This window comes from Lycorma delicatula, chromosome 2, assembly GCF_047948215.1.
Source record: "Lycorma delicatula isolate Av1 chromosome 2, ASM4794821v1, whole genome shotgun sequence".
Classification (NCBI taxonomy): Eukaryota; Metazoa; Arthropoda; class Insecta; order Hemiptera; family Fulgoridae; genus Lycorma; species Lycorma delicatula.
The window spans coordinates 203082814-203100169 of NC_134456.1; positions in this window are offsets into that span (position 1 = coordinate 203082814).

The following is a 17356-nucleotide window of genomic DNA, read 5'->3' on the forward strand; positions in this document are numbered from 1 at the left end:
AGATTTTAAAAAACCGTGATTTTTCCAAATTGTGTAGAGCCTGAAATAAAGTGTCTAGATTCTTGAAAATTTAATCACATATAAAAAAGAGCATTCAAACTTTCAAATAAATTTAAAAAAATTTAAATCAGTTAATTAGGAGAGCCTTTTCAAACATTGTTTGAAAAATGGAAAAAAAAAGTTTCATTTTTTTGAGTTACTGCTAATTTTACATCAATAATAACGTATTTTTCGATTTGCAACTCATGATAATATGTGTCAAATTTAATAACAATTTTTTTTTCTCTGTAGATCTTTTCTCTAAAATAAAGAGTTATTGAATTATCTAAAGAAATAGGAAAAAATGGATATTTTAGCGATTTTTACATTTTGTTTAATAAAAGTTTGAGCACACTTTTTCAACTGGCGCATAACGAAATAATCATTTCTGATAATATTCCAGAGGCATAAAAGCAAAAATTGGCGATTATATAGAAAAAGGCCCATCAGATATGCCCATTTTAAAACAGATACTGCCTGGACTATAAGAACTTTGTTGGAAGTTTGTTTATAAAATGATTAAAATATATTCTAAGTTGTTGGTATTATTACTATTATTATTATTATTATTATTATTATTATTATTATAATACGCTTATAATAATTCCTGTTTGGACTGATTACTTAATAATAGCAGATTTTACTACTGCATTATTTTTAATTAAAAGAATTAATAAGTTTTATACTACAATTGCCTTTTATTAGTCTTCCTGGTTAATAAAAGTAAGTATAATGCAATTTTGTGATCCCCATTCTTGACCATGTTGGGGAATCTATTTATTTTTATCATGAGATGTACATATTACTGACTTTACAGATTAGATTATTAAGTCTTAAATGAAGGTAACTTAATAATTTGTGCATTAGGTAAGTTTGACACCTATGGATTTACTTGTGCAATAATAAAAATATATGTATGTGGGATAGAAGTTTTTACTAAAATCTGTGTGCATCTACATAATTAGTATAAAAAAAATATATGTTTTAAACTAGGAAATCAGAAGTTGATGTAAAAAGAAGAATAATGTATAAATTTTTAACCATTTAGACAAACATGGAGACTGCTTAACCTAGTGTAAATTTTTTAATAAATATTTTTAGTTAAAATCTGTAATTAGTAGATTATAATTATAGCCAACTAACTACTTATTTATCTGTATAAACTATAGTAGCTATTTATATATTTTTATAACTGGCTATTTATTTAGATAGTTATATTTACAGTTAGTAGATTTTTATTGCTCTTGTTATAACCGAAAATTTTATCTTAAAAAACTAAACAATAAATAATGAAATATTCTCTTTTTTGCGTAGCAGGTAATTTAGCCGATCAAATTAAATGAAGAGTACAATCAGCAGTGATTACTCTGTTATATCAAATTTGTAATTTTTTTCCTAGTTGTAAAACGCAAAGAACTATTTTTTTCTTTTCTATCAATAATCCCTTTATTATCAGTTGAAACATTATGTTGTTAATGTTTATAAATTTCAATTACAATAATGTTATTTAAACTAATCACAGATCTGGTCATTCTTAATTTAAATGTTGACTGCAGTAAATAAAACATAACAATAATTCTTATTATTACTAACTTAAATTATTGTTGAAATTTTTTTATTATAAATTGTTCCATATTCCTACTCCTAAAACTATGTATTCCTAATCATCCGTAATAATGAAAACCTCTGGTACTTCTAATTATAGAGGTTTCATTACTAAAGACCTTTCTTTCTTTTCTTGTTTAGCCTCCGGTAACTACCGTTTAGATAATACTTCAGAGGATGAATGAGGATGATACATATGGGTGTGAATGAAGTGTAGTCCTTGTACATTCTCAGTTCGACCATACCTAAGATGTGTGGTTAATTGAAACCCAACCACCAAAGAACACTGGTATCCACGATCTAGTATTCAAATCCGTGTAAAAATAGCTGGCTTTACTAGGACTTGAATACTGGAACTCTCGACTTCCAAATCAGCTGATTTGAGAAGACACGTTCATCACTAGACCAACCCGGTGGGTTCATTACTAAAGACCTAAACAAGCAAAACAAAATACTTAAATATATTTGTCATTTATGGAAATTGGTTTTTATAAATTTTTTAAAAAATACATTGATATTAAAAGCTTATTAATGCTGTTCAAATAAATACAGTGAACATGAAACAACAAATACGGAAGAAGAACTGAAAAAACATCATTTTCATTACATTATTTTTTGGTGTATTATTGATAAGAGAAAATTGTTTTCCACTGATAACTAGAAGTGATTTATTTATGTACTTTTGTTATTAAGGTTCAGTTTTCAGTACTGCCTGTTATAGTGATAGTCTGTATCAAGAAGACAATACCAAGTCTTGTCCCACATTTGGTTTAATATGAATTAATACAGATTGAGCAACTTAAAATCAGCCCCCTACAGAAGCCCACCCAAACAGCTAATCTCATCATTTTTTGAATAGATTAAAAAAGTGAAAACAAACAAAAAAATTAAATACTTAAAAAATGTTTGTGAAAGTTATTTTTATTCTAACAATGGAACTGACCTTCCTGCTCAGCCATGCGTTTTTCAGCCCAAGTGATCACATTTAGAGATTTTTGACACAAAGTGTTAGTCATAGAGTTCAGTAACATGTTGAATATTCACCTCATTTCTTCCAAAGTGTGGGAGACTTTGTTTTATAAACATTATCCCTTTCCTTCAAATAGATAAATATGGGCAACGTGGAGGTCACAGACCTTTTTGCTAACTGTTTATTCTTATATAAAAGCCATGTGAACAGGGCCAGTGAACTGCAGGATATGAAATGTTGCTCCAACTTAAAAAAATAAGTGGTATTCGAGTTCATCATCATTCACTTGAGCATAGAATTCTTTGGAAGATATGAAGTATACTTCTGTATTGACATTTGTATCAAAACATATTATCACCATGGTATGATTATCAGACACAGTATATCATTTACCAATTTTCTCATTGCGACGTGATTTCTCAAACAATTGGTGAGGATTATCTGGAAACTGATATCTGGTGTTTTGCAAACTGACATCCTCAGAAAGATTGAACCGTGCTTCAAAAGTTATAAAATACAGCAATGCGGCTGATACACCTTAAACAATTTTAATGAGATACTGGTTGTATCATGACATGTTCTTAAATTTAAAGGATGCAAAATCTTATGGAACAATGTATATTCTACACTGCTTTATGGTGATAATTTTTGTGTACATTTTTTCAGACTCTTGGAAATTTTTGTGTTAAATATAAGCTACAGCCTCGGAAGTCCTAATGGAAGATAACTTTTCAATGAATATTTACTACTTTTCCTTAAGTGATTCTGAATCCACATAAGCTTTTACTATAACCATTCTTTCTGCACAGAATAAGACATTTTGGAAAATCACAACTATGAGATATAAAACATATTGTACTGAACACAGTGTTCAACTGGTAGCAATAGAAAAGGTTGATAGCTGAAACAACCAATAATAGCACTACAGTTGTGGTACAGGCAGTAATTATAAAGATATGGGACCAGTTTTCAGTCGCTCATCTTGTTAACATCTCACTGTTAGGTGCTAAAATTAATGTTATATGCACTCATTTATGATTCAAGTTGGTACCAGAATTGTGTAGCTATTTAATGATAATAAACATCCCATCTCATATTTAATAGTAAATGAAAGAGTTAAATAAAATAAACATTAAAACATAAATTAGTGGACCAACATTAATTTAAATAGAATGATTTTTAATTTGTTGACAGTAGAAGTCTACCATCATTTATAAATCTCTTCTAAACTATTCATGATCAAGAATAATGTTTCAGAATTATAATGTGGTACTTCTCAAAATATAACTTTTTATGAACAAGTTTTATTCTATGATGGTAATAGATGCCAGCATCCAAAATGTACTTTTAAGATAAGATTGTTATACAAAGTGTAGGCATTTAATAAAATATTAATACTTTAAAGTTATATGTATAGTATACATACTTCAATCTGTATTATTTAATATTTTTTTAAATTATAACACAAAAACCCGCATTGTTTTAGTTAACAATAATTTTACTTCATATAGTAAGTAGGAAGCAACTTCTGTTCTGAGTTTCTACATAATTTAAGTTTTATGTCATAATTGAGGTGCTGAGCAGAAAAGTGGCCTAACCCACAAAACAGAGTTACCACAAAATGATTTTTAAATTTTTCATAAAATTCAATTATTTTTTATTCCATCTTCTTAAAACTAGAGATATGAATTAAGTTATATACTTAATAATTTTTTTTTGTTATAAAACTATTTTTTATAAAAATGTTTAACTTTTACAAAAATTCCTTTTGAGAAAATTGTGTGGTTGTGACATACAAGTGAAAATAATTGATAAATTTAAAAATATATATTTCCCAGTTACAAAAATTGCAAAACATAATACCTTCCTACAAACAATATTAATCAATTATTACGAAGTGAAAGCACAAAATAAAAAATTACTTAAAACAGCAATCTAGTGAAATTGTTTCGTTAATGTTCTCATCACCAATCCTATGTCGACAACCAAGCCACTGACTTTCAGAGTTTAATAAAAGTTATGATATAGTAGAGGAATATACTACATAAGTGACATTAAGTCAATGAACTTTTCACGGGTTATTGGTTGCCCATATTCATACAGAATTGGAAGGTGTTCAGTTGCAGTATTTATTATCATTTTTAGATACATCCACACATGAAAAAGGAACAGTGTCATTGTTAGAATACCTGAAATTATTATGTATGGGACATGTTAATTTTTTATTTATTTTAACCATTATATTTTCGTCCACTGAACGTTTTCCTTCTCTGCTGTTAACTTTCTATTTGTTATATTTCCTTCAAGTGATTTAGTGGTCATAAAATTTTTGCTAGTCATCTAATTATCTAAAAAGGATTCTTTTTCGTGGCTGTTTCAATAACTTCAATCTAAACATCAGGTGCACATTTATCTTATAGTTTTTATATTTTTGTATGAGTTCAAATCCTGATCACAAGGCAGATAAGAGTGTCCTGAGACCATGAATTTATGATGAATTTTTTCAACAGAAAATTCTTCATGAGTTACTACATAATTACATAGTGCAACTATTTTTATTTCCTTGTTCGAAGTAAAGTAACTATTGTGATCGTGAAAAATTTGGTTTCCAGATTTCAACAGAAGTATCCATTTTGACCATCCCTGAATGCATATGTATGTATCTCGCATAACTCAAAAACAATTAGCCGTAGTATGTTGAAATTTTGGATTTAGGACTGTTGTAACATCTAGTTGTGCACCTCCGCTTTTGATTGCAATCGACTGAACCAAAAGTGTCTAAAAAAAAAGGCTTTCATAGTTGTTAAGTTGTAGAGCATATATGGACTGTATTTTGAGATTATGAAATTAACTAAAACATATTCTTCTTGAATCATTAAATTTTAATTTGTCAAATTAGACATTTTTTGAATATCGAAAATACAAGTCAATTAGACTGATGAATAAATGACACATTAATCAAAATTATACAATTGAACATTATCAATAAACTGTATAAGTCACATTAGACTTTAGACTAAAAAATAAAACTATTCTGCACTAGACTGAAATGTTACATTAAACAAATCATGAGTGCACCCAGCAGGATTCTTGACTGGAATGATTGTACGAGCTGGCCAGGACTAGTAGATGCTAGATTACAGCACCAACCGGCTCAACATGAAATGGAACAGTAGTTAAGAAAAACGTTTTTTAACTGCAGTAATAAGCCCTCATTGAGAGCTTTTAAATTATATATCATAAGTGGTACTTATTTTCACTGGTTCCAAAGTTATAGCTAAACGAAACTTTAATTAATGAAATATTTAGATCTTAGGGAAAGGCACATTGGTCCGAATCAAACTTCATCTCCTTTTTTTTAAAAATATATTGATTTATTAATAATTAACCTCTCATTCCAAAAAAAATTTTACGTTGAATATTAATTCAATAATAACAAAAAGAAAAATATATGAAAAAATATCAGAAGTTTTCAATGAAATAAAATTTTATCTACTTTTCATTTTAAAAGAATGTGTAAATGTAATTTAATAGGCATACAAGGAAGTCATGTGTTGTTCGCATCAGATTTTTATATTTTGATTCTGACCACCGCATTGGTCAGAGTACATTATAAGTTTAGATGTTTAAATATTATTTTTAATAAAATTGACAAGACATGATCCAATTTCCTGAGGCCCTCTTCAAGCATCCACTTCTCTCCAGAGATACATATAGCTATCATCATTTACTAGATTATAGATTGCAAAACAGTAAGTCCATAACTGTTACTTGTAATAATTTATTCCCACAGAGTTGGAAGTGTTTTCATAAGATCAAAAGCGATTACAGTAGTATCATTAGGACATTTCTATCCATCTGGTTCCGTTTCACTTTTTGCAGTCAGTTTTCAACAAATGAAGCTGTTTTTAATATTAATGGAGATAAGTTCTTCCCCAGTAAATATATTTAATTTGATGTCAATTGAATCACACTTTCTGTAAGTGTCACTCAGTGAAGGGTGAAGGACAGGTTAAATTTTGTATTAAAAATTCTAAAAACTAAAAGGCCAACAGATTCTGACTCTACATTCATCATGATACAAATTGTACATTATAGTCAAGTTTAAGTCCTGAGAGTTATTTTTTTGTCTGGATTTAATGAATCCTGCTGTAATGAGACTTATATGCAGGGAATTTAGAAATAAAATCCACCACTCTTTCTTTCTGAAGGTCTAATGGTGACTGAAAGTTTTGATACCCCCTTTTATCAATTGGAGGGAGTGATCTCTCAGGTTTACCAGATAATGCCCTTGTAAGCCTGCTATCAGGTACTTGAAAAAGTCCTCATACTTTCTCTCTATTCCATTTTTATCTGGTATATTATAAATTCTAGTAAACTAATGTTTACTACTCCTGTCCTTTGTGTAGTTTCCTTGTTTTACAGACACACTACCATGGAACATAGATAGATGTCTGAAGATTAAAATCGCCATTGCTATAAACCTTCAAGAAATCGCAATTTCTAAACCTTTTTTTCTAATCCTCAGATTATATTAAAGCATTTAAGAGAAGTTGGACGATCTTTGTATTTGAATTGTTTATTAGATATAATTTTACCTTTAGATGTATTTATTAATTTCTTGAAGTTTTATTAATGTTCTATAATTTTTTCCCCCATAAATGTTTCCTACTATTTTGTTTGCTCACAGTACATACTAAATTTTCACTACTGGAGGTTGATACCATGTCAGCATTGTGGTCTAAGATAATAGATGATAGATGAGCCCCCCATCTTCAGTTCTTGGCAGAGAATTAGAAATATTTTGGACCTTACCTTGATTTACAAGTTTTCTTTTTATTGGAGGACTTTCATACTCTTCTGAACTGATATCACTGTCCTCTGAAGGACTGTTTGTTGTAGATAAGTACAGGTAATTTAAAATGTCAGGCTCATCTATTGATGACTGTTCTCTTGTAATTCAAAAAATAACAATATAAAATAAGTGTATGAATTAAATATGCAAAAATTATTATGTATAAAGTTTAATGCAGTGTATTAAGTAGCAAAATGCTACTTAATACACTACAGCAATCAGTTACGGTTTATGGAACTTGTTTGATGATAAATACCTGTTATGTTTTTAGTATCCTATGCTTTAAGGTGCCTGAAAATAACAATTATTTATTATTTCATTTAAATATTATTTTAGTGTCATATCAAAAGAACATTGTGAAAAAATTATTAAACTTACTTAAGTATAAAATATGAAATATTTTTTTAAGCTACTAAACTTAAAGCTAGGTAAACAATAAATTGCCTAGATGCACATGGGTAGGTAAGAAAGGTTACTTGGGTAAGATTACAAATATAATGTATCAGTTCAATTAATAAAATGCAATATAAATAGCAAATATGCAAATTTAATTAGCTAAAAATATTTTCCATGAAATAATTACATAAAGAATAATTTTATAATATATTGTAATACTTAATCAGTATTTGAAGCTTGTTTCTAAAAAAAATGTTTGCTTTTATAAAACTAAAACTACATGCAATGCTCACTGATTTCCTAAGATATCTGATTCTGTTTTAGAATATAATAACTAAAATAAGTAACTAGTAAATACAGAGTTTCCTACCTTCAGACATACTGTAAAGATATAATACTTTTCAAATGTGATTAAAAAATCTGTAGTCAAAACAATGATAAAACATACATACAAATAAGTAAACCCACAGTTTTAGAGGTTAGATGGAAATGCTAGGAAACAGTACTAGTAGCAATGATGGCCCCACTCATCAGCAATAAATTTTAGACCACTTTTACTATCAAAAATTGTATGAAAAACAAAATCAGACAAGCGCCATCTGTTGAAAAATGTTAGTAGGTTCTTATGCCGCTAAAGGTGGTAAAATTATACTAAATACAATATTTGGCCGAAGTGTGGGTTAGGCCACTTTTCCACTCAATGCCTCAATTTATATATATATTTTATGTTATGCTTCTTTAGTTATATGAATTAGCCAATGTTTGGTGGTACTTTGATTTTAATGTTGAAATATGGCAAGTATGATGTTGCTTCACAATAAAATATTACTATATTGCTTAAGTAGTTATGAATATAATTAAATTCATTTTTTGGTCCTTTTATAAGTAAAATATTTATCTTTATTCATGATTTTTTAACAATATTGATTAAATAAAACGATTAATATATGAATATTTTATACAGATAAAATTAGAATCATTGTAATATGATTATTAGGAGTATAGTGTTTTGTTCTATATATATTGCAGTTACAGATTAGTTAATTAGGATCTAAGTTTTTGTATTTAATAGTCAATGCATTTTTCAATATTGTAATATAGTTAATTACATGACATGATTGCCTCAAAAAATAGAATTTTTTAAGTATCGTCATTTGTTATTTAAAGTGTAAACATTACCTGTGCCCAACAAAAAAATCACCTGAGTCTTGAGTTGTTATTTTCTTTTTAAATAATGACAAAGATATTGATGATTTAAAAAAAAAATGGACTAAATACTAATTTTGATTTTACTTCAAATTAAAAATTGCCTGTTCTTTCCTTCATTATTCTGTTAAAGAGGATTTTAATTTTTTTTTATTCAGAAACTGTAATTCTGCTGCTTTTTGTGAAATAAAATAATAAATAGTTCAATCTGTAATGAAGTAAATTAATTCTAAAAAAATATATAGTTTACATAGATAATTACGTAAATAAAATTAGTCTTATGTTTACTCTTGTCAGATTCAGGGCATTTGATTCATTATTTAACTTACTAGGCCTGTGATGAACATCTGTATTGGTAATTGAGAATGGTGTCTGGTAATTATTGTCCTGATTCATTTTTAATCGTGTTTGGTGCTAAGAATTTTGTTTAATTAACAGTAAAAAATATTTTTAATTAATAATACTTGTTCATTGTGACATTTCTTCTTTAAAAGAAGGTAAAATTCACTTATCAGGAAAGATATTAATTTTTTTAAGATTTTGGTCATTATAGCTTTGGATAATAATTTATTAGTATATTTTATTGTGATATAATTACTTCAGTTGATTATAATTATTATTTCATGACTATGGATGTCCGTTGTAGTCCATTTGTAAAAAAAATGAAAATAAAGAATTATTACATATATCAAAAAGTTGTTTTAAATTTAGATACCTAATATTTAAAAAATTATAACACATCACAGGATAAATTTCAGATATTTTATGGCAGTGTTGAAAGTATTAAAAATATATAGATAGATATACCTCCATCACCAGGCATTGTATTCAAATGGTTTTTCACAGTAGTAATCAATTGTATAACAGAAATTTGAAAAATGCACCTGATTAACAATTTGCACTGGTGATTGTAAAGGAAGAGAGAAAAATTGATTCATAATGTAAAAAGTAATTCATTTAAAAAACACTCAGTCAACTGCCCATTATTCAAGCAACATCATACTGCACCCTTACACTTACTACTTGATAAAAATATTTACTTTTAAATGTGTTATTTCTCTTGTCATTTGTGCATTCTCTCCTGCATGGAAGGAAACCTCAAAATCATTATAACTGTTTCAAAATTGTTTTTAATTTTCTTAGAAGATCTAAATTTATGTGTGACTAAATTATTCAATTTTTTCAACAAAAATTCCAGACAGTGTGAATTTTTTTGAAGATGGTAAGATGAAAAGTCATTTTTAACTGTATTTATTTAAAGAAAATTTTAATCGTATAGTACTTGGAATCAATTTATATATATATTAACAAAAGACATAAAATTGAGTTTTTTTGACAATTTACTACAGTTACACGTCTTTTATATATAAATGAATTCTAATTAAGCTAATGCTGAAAAGAATAGGGTTTTATTAAATACATAACTTGATGTTTTTACAAATGCTGTTTACCAGAATATAATAGCTTTCATCAGCCAAAGTTAAATAATTTTTAGGGATTTTACTGATGAAGTCACTCATTATTGAAGTTGTGCTCTTGTGTGTATGCCTTTCATAGAATTATGATGTATTTTTTATTAATATGTTGTATAATTGTGTATTTTTTATTAACCTGTATAAAATATAATATACCTTGTCTTTCATAATTTTATGTTTGATTATTTAGTCTTTTAAGTGTTTATACTTATGTAATATCAGTTGTATTATTTTTTTAATAAATTGACTTGCTAAAAATAAAACTGCTGTACATGAATACTGTTTACATAAATAAATGTGGGCACTATTTCAAGTTGTTCTCTTCTGATTCCTTAAGTTGAGTTCTAGTCTTAGATTACAAGTATTTAATATAGTAGCATGAAATGTCAATCCTTCAATTTAATTAGATATAAGTTCTGCTGTGGGATGTCTTATACAAAAGTAGCGCAAGAAAACATGCTAACAAATCACAGATAATTTGATTTTTAAAACCAACCACCAGCCTTTGGTAAAGTTTATTGTTTTGTGTAAGTTTGTTAATATGATTTGTTTAATGTTTTGCAACTAAACAAACTTATTATCTTCTAACATATTACAGTTCTTTGTTATATTATCTTCTGTTATAATTTTACAAAAATTATTTTTCCTAATTAAAATTTTTTGAGATATAATTAGTAAATTTCATTATAAAGAAAACAAGTTTAATCATAGATGAAACCGTTTTGAAACAGTTTAGTAAATTATTATGTATTATAGTCTAAGTAAAGAATGTTCATAGAAAAGTTCTGTGAATATATTTTTTAAATGCCCCACAAGAACGAAACTCTTGTTAAAAATTTTATAAAACTTTTACTACATTTATTTACAAAAAAAGGCAGCCAGCTGTCAGAACATGTTTTTCTTTGCGTGAAATATATTGATATATAAACTGCTTCACTTTAGTAATTAAATTTCAGTGATGCTTTGTATCAAGAATTGTCTAATTTCTTTTTTTAAATTCTCTTATTTCTTTATAGTTATTACAAAATATCATCATTTTTGCATTATGATTTATAATAGATAAATTAAGATATTATACCACTGTAATGATAAAAGTTTCTGATGTAAAGTATTTTGGAGTTAATAAATATGCCAGAAGAGTGAGTTATTTGTATATTCTTTATAATTTTAAGACTAAACTACAACAGTACCTCACATACTTAGATTGAAAAATATTTCATAAAAATTGATTTTATAAAATATATTTTGAGTGCTAGTTCTTTGTAATAAAAATTATTTCATTATTGCTGAAAAATATTCGTTTATGGATTTTGGTTTGATTAGTACCTAACCTAACTCATTTTTTTTTTAAATCTGACAATTTTTTTAATTAATAAACTACAATCCATTTTCATTTTGAAAGGTAATCTTAAAAAATCGACTATAAAAGTTTATTTTCACAAAAAAAGAGCTGCCCATTAATTTAGCAATATAAATATGAACAATCTCTTGCCTCCACATAAATATTCTGTTTGATTTTAGAAACCACCCTCCTTTATGTTAAATCTAGATTCAGTTTAAGAGCAAAGTATTAAAGCTTGATTGATATGTACAATATTCTTTAATTACTTAGCACATTGAAACATGGGTCATAGGTAGCTGCATCCCTTTCTCGTGTATTGATAATACCATTTGCTTATTAACTTCATAGATTACCAAGCCCAGATACAATGGTAACATTTACATTAGCTGCAACGAGGAATGCTGACACTCCTTAGTTGTTCTAGTTCTTGGCCCTGGCAAGAGGGAAACCATGTTTCCTCAGTGAAGTTTTAATATTAATACACAAATTGATCTATTAATATTGTTTTGTATCTTTGAATCTAATGCCATCTATTAGAAGATGACAAAAACATTAATCGTGATTGCTTTCTAATTAATAATTGACTGTTTTCTATTTGTTTACAACTGATTTTTGATTAATTTTTATGTCAACAGATTATAAAAAAGGCAAAAGAAATTAAAGAATCTGTTGAGTATGACCCTTTTGCACCCAAAAGATTGTTAGATTTGTTACCACAAATTGCAATTAGTGCAACAGATTGATGTGGACGCAGTGTTACATAAACAGTTGTATGTACTTATTATTATTATTGGTTGTTTGAAATTTTAATCAGACATTCATAAAATGCAATAATTTTAAAACTATATTTAATGTTTTTTCTCCATAGGATGATCCCGGCTATATTATGGTAATTGATGTGTTGAACAGTTTGTAGTAAAAACAAAATACTTTTATTAAGTCATCTTTGGAAGTGACTAATTCAGTCATTTAATTTTTTACGTTAATTAAGAGAATTATGTTCTTGTTTACCAAAAATAAAAAATTGTAGGTAAGAACCAGATTGAATGCTCAAATCATTATTATCTGACATTTTGTGCATCAATTATTTTTGCTAAAAGATATTCCTGTAGATTAAATCCATTTTCTTATATCGATTTTTGCAATTACCTTTTTTCTTAAGTTATCATTGGTCAATGTCAATATTTTTGATATGAGAGATTATTCATAAAGTTTTTGTCAAGGTAATTCAGACACAAAATAGATTTGTTTGATTATTTTGCCTCCAATATTTATTTATGTTTTTACTTTCACATACAACTGCTTATTTTTACTTTGTTTAAAGACTTCATCATCATTAGGCATAATTCTAGATATTTCATAATTTAGTATCATGAATTCTCATCATCAGTATTGACAATTGGTTCTTCGCCTTCTTCATGCCTTTGCAATTCCCAATTTACTATAATCATATTTACTTTTTTTTCTTCCCTTTCAACACTACCCAACAACTTAGCTATCGGTATCCACTTCTTACAGAAAAACTTGGTTATTTTATGAAATGAAAGAATACAGTTTACAAGTCACAAGAAATGAAAACTTGCTCCTAGTTTACATTATGTAATAGTGTTTTTGTCAGCACAAAAACACATTTGATAAAATAATAATAATATGAAATAAATATAAAACAGGGAAAAAACAAAGTGGTCAGTAAAGATAATATTTTGATATGCTTTAATGTAAAAGTGAGAATTTATTTTATAATCATAAAAAGTAAGTGTTGTGTATATATGTAATTCTAGTATAAATAATGACCGATCAAGAATAGTTGTTGACCATTTCAAAATAAAACATCACTTCTGATTATTATATCATAAAAAAGTGACTCATAAAAGATTGCACTCAGATAGAGATATTCTGATTACTTTTAAATTTGTGTAGAGAAGTCCATAATCCTATAAAACCATTGTTTAAAATACTACTGTAAAAATGCCCTATTTTCTAAATATGTTTCCAGAAGATCATTTTTGAAACTATAATGTAGTTCTTTATCAGTTTTATTGTAGATGGAAAAATTGTTGGTGTGCTTGATTGCTCCAGTGACAAAGAAATCTGTTTAATAAGATTCTTGAAACATTTTATGTTTTTCATATATGTGTTGCTTTTGTCACATTTTTGACTAAGCACAGTATAGGTGGAAAGACTTATCTGCTGTAAGCACATATAAAGATTATTGACATCATGATGTTCAGAATTTGCCACTGACCACAAATATATATTCTCTGTTTATAAGATAAAGAACTCTCATTTTCTTATATATACTGCAACATCTATATCAAGGTTATATAAGAAAGTGTGTATCAGTACAAAAAAGACCTGTTGATTTGTTAACTGTCTCACACAAACACATATTCCATTCTCTTCTCTCAGTATATGCTACAGAGAAGTAGCAACTGTCACCCTACCTTTTTAAAATCATTCTTTTTTTTACATTCATTAATTTCACATAATTACTGTTACTAATTTATGTGCTGTGTTTTTTCATTTATTTTTCTCTTACTAATATATGTATATGCTAGTTAGTTTTATTTATTTTTCTCTCTCACAAACAAATTACTAAAAGATGCAAAATCTTTCTTCATGTAGGTATTATGTCATTGATAAATGTACCCATTACTGATTGATTGACTAATTATTTCAAGAACATGATTTTTTACAAACAAAATTATGTACTGATAACAGAAACTCTTAACAAATTAATCAAATGTTTAATTAACATCTAATGTAGCATTGAGCCCATTGATATTATGATGCATCTTTCTTAATGACACAGAAAAATTTTTATTTAATACAATGTAAATTAGTTTTATTATTAAAACCAAACTAGTTTTAAATATAGAAATTACACCACTATCTTTCAGGATGTTGTAATTTTGTTTAACCATATGTGTCTGAAAACAACACACATTTTAGATCATAAAATAAATATTATATGAAGTTGTCATACATAAAGGTTTATCTCTATGGTTATATTAAATGTGTGAAATTTTTTTTTTACTGGCCGAAAAATGCTTATCGCCTGGACATGATATATTGGTAGAAAAGAAAAAGTCTATCTTGGTTAAAATTATAAAATGTATGAATAAAATAATAAAATTTGCTTTATAGCAAATGGTACAAATAGCTGAAACACTCTACAGTAATTCAAATGTTTGAATATAAACAGACCACCCTAAGAAACTGTAAAACGTAAGGTAACATTTCATTATTCCCTAGAATACTTTGCATGATAGCCCCTAGGTTAAACTTACAATGCAATGCCACATAACAGATGTAATCCACAAGGATGTGGTACACTTATCTGGCAGTTGCAATGTGTACAAATGGGTGCATCTGTTTACGTCATCTGATATCCATGAGCAAGCCTAGTGTGCCTTGTTTGCAAACTGTAAATAATAACCTCTTCTCGACAGTTATTTCTACATGAGGAGCTCCACAGTGACACAGTGTTCTTAATTTAATCAAGTTTATTGTTAATAAAATGAATGGGATGCTAATGCATCCCATTCATTTTGTCACTCATCATGGACCAACCTCTTTAGAAAACTGACAAGATCGTTCAAAGCGATACAATTGGTGAAAGGAGGCTGGAAACAAACCTCCTTATCTAAGATCTTATTAATAACACAACGAAAATACTGGCAATGCTGGGTTGGCCAAGCATGTATGTTCTGTTGCCAATTTTAGAATTAATGTTTCTAAAACCATCCATATAATCAATCCATTCCATCAGGATTCACACTATTATAATATTATAAAATTTGTTTTCAAGATATCCGGATTTGTGTTCTTTTTATGATACTGACAAAGATAAATGCAGCAATTAATGAGAGAAGGCCGCCAAGGAGGTAATAACATGTAAGGACTGGAGGTAATTGTATATTTAGAGCTGAGAAAAGGCAGTGAGCTCTTATGCCTAGCGGAGCAGTAGATCTAGGCTGTTTCTGGTAATGATTAACATGCTGGTTGGAGAATACCACATCAAAGGTTGGATGATTTCTTTGCGCTTTAATGTGAGCCACATACAAGCATATCTTTTGTTCTGTTTATTACAAAGAGATGGCTCACCACTGTCCACCAGCAGACTTACCAAGGGGCTTGACCTAAATGTACCAAGATGGATAAATGAATGATGAACTGCATCGAACATCTATAGAGCGGTGGCCTGTCCTGACGAATAAGCTACGCAGCTGTAGTCTAAGCAGGAACGGATCAGAGCTTGGTAGAAGTGCATTCGTACCCCAACAGGTATTAGAATGAACTGTCAGGGAAAATGTGAATCCAGTAGATTTACACCACGATTCTAAGCAGGTTATTGTGTTTTGAAGCAGCCTCTCACATTTAGCTAACGTTCTACATGCTATGTAAATAGAATATCATCTTCAAATAAAGGACACATAACGGGTTTTCACTTGCAGTTTGTAATAGAATTTATGGCTACAGTAAACAAAGTAACACAGGACACTTCCCTGAGGTTCTCAGTTTTCCAATGTGAAAGTCTGAGATACTCTCCGTTCCAACTCGAACTCTGAAGGACCGACCATTAGGAAACCCCTGATAAATGCGAGGATATTTCCTTAAATATTCCTTAGGATCCCTCTCCTCCTTGACGTGTTGTATGCCTTTTGCAAATCAAAAACTACAATAACCAAGCATTGGCAAAATAAAATGGTATTTTGAGTAGCAGCTTCCTGGACACTACAGGATATAAGATCTATATATATATAAATCTACCCTGGCAGAAACCACATTGTTCTAGTACAACTAAGATGTTTCTCTCAAGGTACTACATTAGACATTGGTTTATGATTCATTCCTTCACCTTGCAGAGAGTACTGGTCAAGGAGGTAGTACAATAACTTGTGGGGCATGATTTATCTTTATCAGGTTTCAGTACGAGATCACCAGTGCCTCTGACCAAGAATCTGAAAACATCTGGTCAGATTTTATTCTGTTATAGATAAACAAAAGATGTCATAGTGCAGTATATGGGAGGTGTGATAACATACTGCTCCTGATATTAATATTTCCGGTGGAAGTGTCATGAGAATTATTCAAGGTGTACCTTATTTTACTGTAGAAAAGGGTATGTTTAATTCATTTTGCGAGTCTCCAGTCACAAACGGGACATTTTCTACTTGCAACCAGTGCCGGCCCGAGCGTTTTTGGAATCTCGGATAAACCCAAAAAATACCGCCGCCAAGCTTTAAATTTATGTTATCAACTGAAATCTAACAAAATGAGATGAAGGCGTAAGTTATGAATACATAAATTAAGTGTTTTTATTTGCCAAACAAATTAAGAAAAAACAAACATGATCGGTCATAAATCAATTTCTAGTTTTGACACACTGAACCTTAAAATAAGATGTAAGGTGAATTTTCGTGTGCGCCTAAAATTCAAATACAGGAAGTTTGATATTACCACAT